We start from the raw sequence: 13,557 nt of genomic DNA, 5'->3' as shown, positions 1-13,557 counted from the left end.
GTCTCTTCATTTATTCCAGATACAAGCATACCTTGGAGATATTGAGGGTTCAGTTCCAGACCACCACAATAAAGCAAATATTTCAATAAAGTGAGTCAAGTGAATTTTTTGGTTTCCCAGTGCATATAAAAGTTACATTTACACTATACTGTAGTCTAGGAAGTATGCAGTAGCATTATGTCTGAAAAAACAATATCTATACCTTAATTTAAAAATACTTGATTGCTAAAAAAATGCTAACCCTCATCTGAAAATTCAGTAAAGTCATAATCACTGATCATAGATCATTATAACAAATAAAATAATAATGAAAAGGTTTGAAATATTGTGAGAATTTCTAAAATGTGACACAGAGACACAAAGTGAGCAAATGCTATTACAAAAATGGCACCAATTGGGTGCCTGGGTGGCTCAGATGGTTAAGCGTCTGCCTTCGGCTCAGGTCATGATCCCAGGGTCCTGGGATCGAGTCCTGCATCGGGCTTCCTGCTCCTTGGGAGCCTGCTTCTCCCTCTGCTTCTCTCTCTCTCTCTCTCCCTCTGTCTCTCATGAATAAATAAATAAAATCTTTAAAAAAATGGCACTAATAGACTTGCTCAACGCAGTGTTGCCACAAACCTTCAATGTGTAAAAAACAATGTGAAGTACAGTGAAGCAAAGCATAATCAAGCAAGGTATGCCTGTATTAGTAATTTGTCTTTTTTCATTTTTTCCTTAGCCTGCCTAGAGGCTATCACTTTCATTGATCTTTTCAGAGAACAAGCTTTTGGTTTCAGTGATTTTCTCTATTGATTTCCTTTTTTCAATTTCATTGATTTCTGTTCTAATTCTTTTTAAGTTTTCATTTTAATTCCAGTTAGTTAACATACAGTGTTATATTAGTTTCAGGCGTACAATAGAGTGATTCAACACTTCCGTACAAGTGCTCATCACAAGTGCACTCCTTAATCCCCACAACCTATTTCACCCATCCCCCAACCCACCTCCCCTCTGGTAACCATCAGTTTGTTCTTTATGAATAATTAAAAGTCTGTTTCTTGCTTTGTCTCTCTTTTTCCCTTTGCTCATTTGTTTCTTAAATTCCATATATCTGCTCTAATTCTTTTTTTTTTAAGATTTTATTTATTTATTTGACAGAGAGAGACACAGCGAGAGAGGGAACACAAGCAGGGAGAGTGGGAGAGGGAGAAGCAGGCTTCCTGCGGAGCAGGGAGCCTGATGTGGGGCTCTATCCCAGGACCCTGGGATCATGACCTGAGCCGAAGGCAGATGCTTAACGACTGAGCCACCCAGGCACCTTTCTGCTCTAATTCTTATTATTTCTTGTCTTCTGCTTACTTTGGACCTAATTTGCTTTTCTTTTTCTAGTTTCTTAAAGTGGAAGTTTAGGTTATTCACTTTAAATCTTTCTTCTTTTCTAATATATGCATTCAATGCTGTAATTTTCCCTCTAACCACTGTTTTGACTGCATCCCACAAGGTTTGATAATTGTGCCTTCATTTTAATTTAGTTCAAATATTTTTTAAAGATTTATTTATTTATATTTAGAGAGAGCAGGGGTAGGGAGGGGCAGAGGGAGAGGGAGAGAGAGTCCTAAGCAGACTTCTCACTGAGCACAGAGGCCCACACAAGGTTTGATTTCATGACCTTGAGATCATATTTTCAGATGCAGTTTTAAGATTGTTGCCCTCATTTATGTTTTTATTTCTGATAACTTGTATGCCCTTGGTGGGTGTTTTTTCTTTTGGTTAATTTTTATTTTAAATTGTATGTATCTTATTTTTATTCTATTTCTCAATCTAACATACAGTAGAATTGACTTTTTTTGGTGTACAGTTCTATAAGGAGTTCATGAACTACTTTACAGAGCCATTTTCCTGAGCTCTTCACTCTCGGCCATCTCTCTGGTACTTTCAGATTCCTGAGGCTTCCCTATTCAGTCCTTTGGCTAGAAAGCTGAGACTTTAGTTCCCTGTTCTGCCATGTACTTCTTGTAACTGTGCTCATGTTTGGAAGGCAAGAGAAAAAAAAGCAATGGTGGTGTGCTCTACCCTCTTGGTCCTACATTTTCCTGAAAAGGAAGGTTCCCTCCCTCAGAGTTTTAGGCCCTGTAGGTGCCTGCTGCTGATGCTGTTGGTGCTGCTGCCCTGCCACCATGGGTGCCTTAGGGGCGCCAATTTGTTGCTACTTTGAATTTTTGTCCTCTTTTCCAAGATGTCTGCTACCACTTAGTTTATAGAATCCTCAAATAGCTGCTCCACGCATTCTATCCAGGTTTTACAGCAGCATGCAGTGAGGAAGACAGAATGGAATGTGTTTCTACATCTTAGCAGGAACAGAAATGAGCCCTTGCTGTTTTATAAAATAATTTGTGAAAAATTTGCCTTTTAACTATGGATCTAGAAATGTGACAATGGAGCAATGCAATTGACTCAAAATTTTAAACTTATCTATGAATTTTCACCTATATCTTAGTATTAATTGCATGTATACATCCAGTCAACCCCCAGAAGCAAATTTACCTAGCTGACACACAGCTGCCCATAGACACATTAAGAAGCCCAGCTGAAACCAGACTAAATTGCCAACCTGAAGAATTGTGAGCCAAATAAATGGTTGTTAATTAAGCCATTAAGTTTTTGGATAGCCATTTTTATTTATTTATTTATAAATATTTTATTTATTTGTCAGAGAGAGAGAGAGCACTCAAGCAGGGGGAGCAGCAGGCAGAGGGAGAAGCAGGCTTCCCGCTGATCAGGGAGCCCGATGCGGGGCTGGATCCCAGGACCCTGGGATCATGACCCGAGCCGAAGGTAGATGCTTAACCGACTGAGCCACCCAGGCATCCCTGGATAGCTGTTTTTATATAGCAATAGCTAACTGATACTGTAAGCAAGTAAAACAAAAGTATTAATCCATTGTGATTTCTAAAGTAAAAAAAAGATTTCTGGCTGTTTCTGCATGTCCACGTGTACAATGCACAAAATAAAAAATTAGCAAATCTTCTAGTATCACTAATAATTTTGTGCACAGTAGAATATAATTCCCATAAACATTTTCCCATCATTTAATTTCTAGAAGGAATTTTGTAGTTGGGAGTCATAGCTTGAGCAACTCTCAAAACTCCTTCAATTTCGACTACTGAGAGTGGTTGGCAGTCTATAAGCATCACTGCAACAAATTTTTAGGTTTTTTAACTCCATACACCTAAAATAATAAGGAAGTTCTTTAAAACATTTCTGTAAAGTCTGTTTTAAAGTTTGTTTGGTGAGACTCAAACGAGCTTTGGCTATCTCACTTGTCTCTAAGACTTTCTTCCTCTTAGTCATTACAATCTTTATTATTATAATTACATGGAGCATGATTTATCATAGATGTACATGATTTTGGAGTTTTTCTTTCTTATGAAATTTTAAGGTGGGCCCAGAAATGGACCCTCAACTCTATGGTCAACTAATCTTCAACAAAGCGGGAAAGAATGTCCAATGGAAAAAAGACAGTCTCTTCAACAAATGGTGTTGGGAAAATTGGACAGCCACACACAGAAGAATGAAACTGGACCATTTCCTTACACCACACACAAAAATAGACTCAAAATGGATGAGAGACCTAAATGTGAGACAGGAATCCATCAAAATCCTTGAGGAGAACACAGGCAGCAACCTCTTCGACCTCAGCCGCAGCAACTTCTTCCTGGAAACATCGCGAAAGGCAAGGGAAGCAAGGACAAAAATGAACTGTTGGGACTTTGTCAAGATAAAAAAGCTTCTGCACAGCAAAGGAAGCAGTCAACAAAACCAAAAGACAACCAACAGAATGGGAGAAGATATTTGCAAATGACATATCAGATAAAAGGCTAGTATCCAAAATCCATAAAGAACTTATCAAACTCAACACCCAAAGAACAAATAATCCAGTCAAGAAATGGCAGAAGACATGAACAGACATTTTTCCAAAGAAGACATCCAAATGGCCAACAGACACATGAAAAAGTGCTCAACATCACTCGGCATGAGGGAAATCCAAATCAAAACCTCAATGAAATACCCCTGCACACCAGTCAGAATGGCTAAAATTAACAAGTCAGGAAACAACAAATGTTGGCAAGGATGCGGAGAAAGGGGAACCCTCCTACACTGTTGGTGGGAGTGCAAGCTGGTGCAACCACTCTGGAGAACAGTATGGAGGTTCCTCAAAAGTTGAAAATAGAGCTACCCTATGACCCAGCAATTGCACTATTGGGTATTTACCCTAAAGATACAAATATAATGATCCAAAGGGGCACCTGAACCCCAGTGTTTATAGCAGCAATGTCCACAATAGCCAAACATTGGAAAGAGCCTAGATGTCCATCAATGGATAATGGATAAAGAAGATGTGGTGTGTACACACACACACACACACACACACACACACACACACACACACACACACACAGGAATATTATGCAGCCATCAAAAAATTGAAATCTTGCCATTTGCAACTATGTGGATGGAACTAGAGGGTATTATGCTAAGCGAAATAAGTCAACCAGAGAGAGACAATTATCATATGATCTCACTTATATGTGGAATTTGAGAAACAAGACAGAGGATCATAGGGGAAGGGAGGGAAAAATGAAACAAGACGAAACCAGAGAGGGAGACAAACCATAAGAAATCTTAATCTCAGGAAATAAACTGAGGGTTGCTGGAGTGGTGGGGGGTGGGAGGGATGGGGAGGCTGGGTGATGGACACTGGGGAGGGTATATGCTATGGTGAGCGCTGTGAATTGTGTAAGCCTGATGAATTACAGACCTGTACCCCTGAAACAAATAATACGTTATATGTTAATTTAAAAAAAAGGTAAAAAGAGAAGAAATTTTAAGATGGAAAAGTTGACATTTAGGTTTTATTTCATCCTCATAAACTATGGAAAGATTTTCATTTTTATTTTTATTTATTATTTATTTATTTTCAGAGCATGAGCAGTGGGGAGAAGGGGCAAAGGGAGAGGGAGAGAGAGAATCTGAAGCGGACTCCACACCCAGCACTGAGCCCCATGCAGGGCTCTATCTCAAGACCCAGAGATCATGACCTGAATGAAAAGTCAGACGCTTAACTGACTGAGCTACCCAGGCACCCTGGAAAGATTTTCAAATAAGACTTTTTCTTAAAACACACATAGCCTTATTGTAATTAATAATTAAAAATTAAATACAGTTCTTAAAGGCTATTTTGTTTATTGTTTTGGATATTAATACAAAACATTTTACAAAGGTTAGGATTCTATGTAATTTTTATTTTTATCTTACATTTAAATAAGAAACTTTTGCTCTTAAATGTATTTGGTCATGGCATTTTTTAAAAAGTAGACTCCACACCCAATGTGGGGCCCAAACTAACAACTCTGAGATCAACAGTTGCATGCTTGGGGCTCCTGGGTGGCTCAGTCAGTTAAGCATCTGACTGATCTCAGGGTCCTGGGACAGAGCCCTGCAGCACCTGGCTGCATGCTCAGTGGGGAGACTACTTCAGAATTCTCTCTCTCCCTCTGCCCTTCCCCCTGTTCGCTCTCTCTCTCCCCCTCTCTAAAATAAATAATAAATCTTAAAAAAAAAAGTCTACAGCCAGGCACCCTACTGCATGTTTTCTTAATATTTGTATTGACTTTATTTCCCAATTTAACTGTAAGTTCCTAATAATTACGTTTGTACATAAAATTAAAAGCTTTCATAATCATCATTAAGAGTCATATCATTTTACTCCTGCTATAATAAATATGTATTTATATGTCAAATGACTGGAAGATTTCAACATATAAAGAACACAGTGAGATTTTTCAGTCCAACTGACATCTACAATGCTTACGTATATTTGAAAATAAATGTTCAGATATTAAAAATAAATCTAAGTGATATTCTTTGCTCATATTACTGACACTTTGATACTGATTATATATGATGGTAACATACATGATTACATCCTGCGCACGTTCTGTGATGGCAGAAATGATGTTGAGGCAGACATTTGGCCTTTAAAAGGGTGAGGCCATATCTGATAGATTTTGGCCAAATACATCCCTACAGTTGATGCTTACTTATTTCCCTGCTCTAGAACTTGCCTGGATAATGTGACCTGGTAAAGCACTGGCATGATTATAATCCATAGCAGCACACAGAGGAACATCATAAACTCCTGCTTCATTCTGCTTTATTTCCACATAGCATCATGTGTGTTCACTGACACCCCACCCCTGCCCCAAGAGGCATAAATCTCTTCTATTTGTCCTTTTAAGACGAATAGGGTGGATAAGTAAGTGGAGAGTGCACCTGTAGTGGGGAAGAGATACCAGGGAAAAAGATAGAAGAACTTGACCAGGAGATGAGTTTTGAGAAGAACTAAAGAGGACTGTGGTTTTCTTTAGAGAAAGCTATAGAGGTAGAGCATCATTTGAATGCTTCTTGGAAACTACTCGTTGTTTCTAATTTCTCCTAGGTATGGGTGTGAAAATTGTATGTTTTAAAGAAAACACTCTTTGATGGAAGAAGCCACATTAAATGTTGGAGAAATTTGCTGAGGCAGGGTCTCAGGAGTGGAGAGGAAGAAGAACCAGTGGAATGACTATATTCTCTGAAACCAGCAAACATACTAATTAGGCGGACGTTCCAGTTTGATGCCTTTATGGTTTGGTAAAAAGTGAGACTCAAAGGGTGTCCTGACCAAGAGATAGGTTTCCCCTGATAGGTTGTCTATTGAAGATTAAAAGGAAGGCCTGCTAAATGCAATGCAATATCCTGGTTTGGATCCTGGAACATTAAAAACAAAAAACCAAAAAAACACTAGTGGAGGGGCACCTGGGTGGCTCAGTCATTAAGCGGCTGCCTTCGGCTCAGGTCATGATCCCAGGGTCCTGGGATCGAGCCCTGCATCGGGCTCCCTGCTCTGTGGGAAGTCTGCTTCTCCCTCTCCCACTCTCCCTGCTTGTGTTCCCTCTCTAGCTATGTCTCTGTCTGTCAAATAAATAAATAAAATCTTAAAAAAAAACACTAGTGGAAAAACTGGTGAAATCTTAGCCTGGAGTTTAGTCAATAGTAATATATCGATGTTGGTTTCTTGGTTTTTTAATTTTTATTTTTTTTTGAGAGAGAGAGAGAACAAGCAAGTGGTGGGGTGGGGCAGAGGGAGAGGGAGAGGGAGAGGGAGAATCCCAGACAGGCTCCACACCCAGCGTGGAGCCCAATGCAGGGTTTGATCTCAATACCCTGAGATCATAACCCCAGCCGAAATCAAGAGTCCCATGCTTTACCAACTGAACCACCCAGGTGCCCCTCTTGTTTTTGACAAATATACCATGGTTATATAACATGGTTGGCATTGGGGAACATGGGGAAGAAATATATGGGAACTTTCTGCACTATCTTTGTAAATTTCATGTAAATCTAAAATTACTCCAAAAATATTTTAAAATAACTAAAGCTGGGGGTAAAAAAGGAGCTTTAGTTTTCTTAAAAAAAGATTTTATTTATTTATTTGACAGAGAGAGACACAGCGAGAGAGGGAACATAAGCAGGGGAGTGGGAGAGGGAGAAGCAGGCCTCCTGCTGAGCAGGGAGCCCGATGCGGGACTTGATCCCAGGACCCGGGGATCATGACCCGAGCTGAAGTCAGACAATTAACAACTGAGCCACCCAGGTGCCCCAAGAACTTTAATTTTTTTTAACGATTTTATTTATTTATTTGAGAGAGAGACAAGAGACAGAGATGGCAAGAGAGAGCATGATCAGGGAGAAGGGGGAGAAGCAGGCTCCCCACTGAGCAGGGAGTCCGATGCGGGGCTCAATCCCAAGACTCTGGGATCATGACCTGAGCCGAAGGCAGATGCTTAACTGCCTGAGCCACCCAGGCACCCCAAGAACTTTAATTTGAAAGTAAGATATTGGTTTTGGTAGAGAGGTGTTGCCGTCGGGGCAAGGCAGACCCAATAGAGAGTATCAGATTAGAAGGGCCTAAGGACTGCTTCAGACATGGGGCAGAAAGTAAGGTAATGGAACACAACCAGTGAAAAGAAGTAGGCGGACAGACTTGCATCAGAGTACTTAGTATAAGTTGTGAGGAAAGTATCTCAATAGGAATATGTGTATTATAATGAAATAGTAATGGTTGGTTTAGTACAAGCTCCTTCTCTAACATAGGTTATCCTTTAGGCATTAGTCAATGTTCAGTTCACATGGAATTAATAGTTGCCACCTTTGGTTAGAGTTATGGGAAACCAGATGTATTTCTTCCCTTCTTCCCTATAGACATGAGCTGCAGTTAAACCCTAGTTTTTGAGTGAGATGGCTCCATTTGTTTTTCTTCTTAGCATGTTGTCTTATTGTGTCAAATTCTGCATTTATTTATTTTTATTTATTTATTTGAGGGAGTGAGTGAGAGAGAGTACACAAGCAGGGGCAGAGGTAGAGGGAGAGGGAGAAGTAGACTCCCCCACTAAGCAGGGAGCCCGATGGGGTGCTTGATCCCAGGACCCTGGGAACAGGACCTAAGCCGAAGGCAGATTCTTTTTTTTTTTAATTTTTATTTATTTATTTATTTTCAAAGATTTTTATTTATTTATTTGACAGAGACACAGCGAGAAAGGGAACACAAGCAGGAGGAGTGGGAGAGGGAGAGAAGCAGGCTTCCTGCCAAGCAAGGAGCCCGACGTGGGGCTTAATCCCAGGACCATGAGATCAGGGCCTGAGCCGAAGGCAGATGCCCAACGACTGAGCCACCCAGGCGCCCCCCCCCCTTTTTTTTTAAAGATTTTATTTATTTATTTGACAGAGAGAGACACAGCGAGAGAGGGAACACAAGCAGGGGGAGCTGGAGAGGGAGAAGCAGGCTTCCCGCAGAGCAGGGAGCCCAATGTGGGGCTCGATCTCAGGACCCTGGGATCATGACCTGAGCCAAAGGCAGATGCTTAACGACTGAGCCACCCAGGCACCCCCAAAGGCAGATTCATAACCGACTGAGCCACCTGGGCACCCCCACATTCTGCATTTAGAAAAATTAAATAGCTTCAAAAATTATTATTCACCGCATCCACTTTTTTTTTTAGCCACATAATACAAAGGCATGCCTTGGTAAAGATACTAGGCATTCTTCATGTCCCCTGGGTCTGCACATGATGGCTGGGCCTTAGATCACAACTCTTGGGATTTCTGAATTGTTACTACATGTGTAACGAGTCCCAGGCCATCCCATCACCTAGCTTGCTCGACAACTCCCGGTGTGCAAGTTGTATCAGCCAACCAGTCTGGTAGCTTCACTCCTCTCTGGTAGACTTCGGATACTGGAAAGTGGATTAGGTAAGATTTTGGTTTAGAATAGTCAACTGTAGGAGCCACTAGTGTTTCTCGGTGCAGCGTCCCACCGCCGCCGCCTCTGTCCCACCCCAGGAAGAGAAGGTAAACTTCGAGAGAAACCTGATGGACAATCTCCACAACAAATGGTAACAAAAAATAATCCAGATGGGGTGCAGGTGCTGTAAAATGATACAAAGGTATCTCTTTGATCCAGTTCAAGTGCCCTCCCCTGGCTAGGTCAAGGGCGAGAACAGCTGCAAGGTGGATGAAGGTGACGGTAAATTGAAAGGCAAACAGAGTGGCCAAGTCCTGGTGCATAAAAGCGAGCTGCAGAGCAAGGGCCTGAAGAGGACGGCCAGCAGAGGCAGAGCCTGTGGTGGGCAGGAGCCCCACTGATCTCCTCCAGGACCGCCCCCTCAGGGGGACACAGCCGGGGAACACTGTGAGGACAGGGCTGGCAGTGCCATCAACGGCATTGACCCCGTGGCCACCCCGCAGCCCACTGGGGATCATGTGCCCCACTGCGGTGATAGGGGCTCCTGATCGCGAACAGCACCCCCCTTCACTCAACCCTTCCCGGAAGGAGGGGACCCCATAAAACAGGACAGTGTGCTGCTGGCCTCACAAGAGACCCAGGTCGTCCGAAATGGGGGTTTCCCAGCTGCTTCCAGGCCAGAAGGTCCTGCCTTGCAAGTACAAGACCGTGACCGCCACATACCAGCCCCGGATTACCCTCCCCTTCGGGGCTCAGCTGTAGACAAAGCTGATCAGGAAGAAAAGGATGGTCTTTCCAAGAGCCAGACTGAGGAGGAGGCCTTGGCGGGAATTCACCCTAAGGTGGGGGAGCATGGTTTGAACATGCCCTTCCCCTTGAAGAGAAGCTGGGGTTCGTTAAACGAGGCCGTGGCGACAGAGGTCCTCAGTGTCTACTTTAAAGAAGAGGATGCTGCTCAGGCCATGCCCGTGGTTGATTCGAGAACTGGCTGGGAGGATGCATGGCTCCACCGGAGACAGCAGTGGGACATGGAGGTTGAGGATGCGGCCGTGGCCGAAGCCCTTGCGGCTTTAGAAGCAGCTTCTGCAGGAGAAGAGGCGGACGGGGCAGATTAGGGCCGTGAGCAGGTGTTGTGCTGCGCTTGTGAGGTGTGCGTGCTCCTTGGACAGAGATGATGCCCCGCAGCCTGCGCCCCGAGCAGTCTTACAGGTTGTTTGCATCAGCATCCGTTCTGCTGATGGCACGTGCCTGCGCCAGGCTGCTTGTTGTTAAGTACTGAAAGCCCCACTGGATAGACGGGCTATCTTTCAGGGCGTCAGAATAAAAATCAGAGTGGGCAATGTGCTGGTGCCCACAGCACACGCAGAAATTAAACAGCTTACTCTCAACCCACAAATCTCCCTCCAGAACATCTGGGACAGATGTTCTTGAGAATGCTCTGAAATCTCAGGGCTTAATCCCAAGGGTGCCGAATCACAGAACATTCTGTTTGTAAATTCTTTGTCTTGCTTTTAAGAGCCAAACATTGTACCCAACCTGGAAAAGCTAGCTACCCCCACTCAAAGTGCCTGGTGTGTCCCCAGAGCATGGTTTACCTTGAGGGACAGTCACTAACCACTCATTTGACACTGAGTCAAGCTCAGCAACTTGCAGGATGGGACAGAAGCTGTGGTTAGCCATTAGCTGTGATATTAAGACACCTTGACCTTAGCTTTTTTACATGATTACTTTTTAATCTCCTTTGGGATTGGGGAGGCTGGTCAAAATAATTCTTAAAACTGTGTCACATTTGAGTTTTGAATTTATGAGATTGGGAACGGCAAAGAGATAGATGGAGTGTTTTATGCCACTTAATGTCTGATTCTGCTTAAAACATGACAACATAAAAAAAAAATAAAGTAGTAAACTGTATCTCAAGCCAGCTTCAGCAAAAATACACAAATGATCATTTACAAAAAGGAAATGGTGGAGGTCTCATAGTATCTGTAGGCAGGCAGGAATGTAGCTGGACCTCAAGAAGCTAGACCGGACCCAGGGACCAGAAAATCAGCACAGGAGCCCAGAACGCATACTCTCTTTGGGTGTCTCATCTTTGCTTTCTGTCTTTGCAGAAGGACGTTCTTGGCTTCTCTGCAGAGACTGCCTGGCTGACTCTAGGCCCCAGGGAAAATTCCCAGGAGAAAGAACCTGATTGGCTAACTTTTTGGCAGGCACTACCCCCTCATCTAATCAACTGCCATCATGGGGGCAGCGTCGCACAGTGTAGACATGACTTCCTATCCACATCCGTAGAAAAGTAGTGCTGAGAGAAGCAAAAAGTACTGTGAGCTGTGTAGACACCTCGAAGGTTATTTACTCTAAGAAATGGTGGTAACCATAACAGAGAAGAAAAAGGAGCTCTGATCGTTGTATGAAACACATACAAGTACACAAACCATGTGACATTGAACATTCTCTTAGGGTCAAGCATCAGGTGTTGCTTCAATTCCTCAAAGAATATTGAATATTTACTGTGTGCATGGGTTTGGCTAAGTACCATGGGCACAAATTATCATATAGGGCCTCGTGTCCTCATTTGAGTTACGGAGAGGGGTCTATGAGAAAATAAATCCACAGTACAAGAAAGTATAATATTAAATATCAAGTAGTATGGATGTTGAGTTCTACCTGAGTTTATGTCCATAATGAAAATTTACTGTTTATCTTTTTATTTAACACCCAATTTACTAATGGTGCAAATGCATACTGGTGTTCATTTTACTTTATATAGGATGAAGACAGGAGGGACTATGGAAGGGCCTATGGATAAAAGTCCAATTACTGTGTCTCAACAAGGAAGTTGCTCGAAGAAATTTGTACACCAGTGATCTAATTAAGCCTCCAGAGCCTGACCCACCCATGGGTGGGCCAAAATACACCATTGCATCTCTCCTGGCCATTTTTGTGGACATTGCCCCACGAATTCCTTTTGTAAAAGTGTATGTCTTCTAGAGTACACTATGTGAGTGCAGTTGCACTTTGGAATCTTTATGATCGAGCATTAATAACTTAGCATGATTGGTTTAGAGACTGGTAAACTTAGATGAAAAATCAGAAAAGCTTGTGACTACAGAGTATGGGTGATTGACCCTGTGGGGGGCTGTGGAAGTGAATGATGAGGTGTAGAACGACATGGTGAGAGGCCACTGGAAATTCCCTCACTTAGTCCAGGTTGTTGCCAAGAGTCCTGAACATGGCCTTAGAAACTTCAGTTCCTGGGGACGCCTGGGTGGCTCAGTCGGTGAAGCGTCTGCCTTCAGGTCATGATCCTGGGGTGCTGGGATGGAGCCCCGCATCGGGCTCCCTGCCCGGCGGGAAGCCTGCTTTTCCCTCTGCCTGATGCTCCCTCTCTTTGTGCTCTGTCTCTCTGACAAATAAATAAATAAAATCTTTAAAAAAAAGAAAAAGAAAAGAGAAACTTCCGAATTCCTTAAAGCTACCATAAAAATCTTAATGGCAAAGATTAGATGTTCCGTTTTCACTTTAAACTCCTATGAAGGTTTTATACTCATACTGACTTTCCTTGTTCTTGTAAAATCCTGCAAATAAATCTTCAGTTGACTGAAGGATCAGGATTAGGGAATAGACTAAAGAAAACAGGAGCTCAAGACCCTATCTCCACCAGAAGAGCCAGTCATCTGTGTAGCCTCTTTTTCCGCCCAAAATAGCTCTCTGGCCGACCTGATGCCAGTAAATCTCCTATTAGAGTCCTTGCTTATAGGTCCTTTGGATATTATTAACCAAACCTGACACGTAGATGGTATTCAGTAGTATTTGTTGTAAGATATGGTGATGACATCAGGGATTAGCATGAATGTCTTTCAGTTTAATGAGATCCGATTACCCATAGAAAAGCTGTTGGGTGGAGGAGGGCTGGTAAAATAGAAATCATGATTCTATTTATTCTGTGACAGTATAAACACAACACATTTTAAAAGACGGAGATAGAAAATAAAAACAGACGATGAACACCCTGTCATAGGTTTACCTCTACCATGTCACATTGCTTCCCCTCTTTTCCATGACATCCTAGCCACCTGCTGATTGATGTCTGTTGCTAAGACCCGAGGTGTGGACCCAAAGGCTCTGCCAAAGTGAAATATACAAAGCTACGGCTCATCCCTCCTCAACTGCTCCAAACAAATCGTCAGAGGGTGAAAATAACTCAGTGGCTAGATTTCCCGGGTTGACTTTGT

The 13,557-nt window shown here is 42.6% G+C and overlaps 1 pseudogene; it reads left to right on the top strand.

Moving 5' to 3' along the window:
* Positions 1–9,492: 9,492 nt before the first annotated feature.
* Positions 9,493–10,437, top strand: LOC113930254 (annotated as a pseudogene).
* Positions 10,438–13,557: the final 3,120 nt, after the last annotated feature.

Source organism: Zalophus californianus, chromosome X (genome assembly GCF_009762305.2).
Source record: "Zalophus californianus isolate mZalCal1 chromosome X, mZalCal1.pri.v2, whole genome shotgun sequence".
Lineage (NCBI taxonomy): Eukaryota > Metazoa > Chordata > Mammalia > Carnivora > Otariidae > Zalophus > Zalophus californianus.
This window is presented reverse-complemented; position numbering and strand designations above follow the sequence as displayed.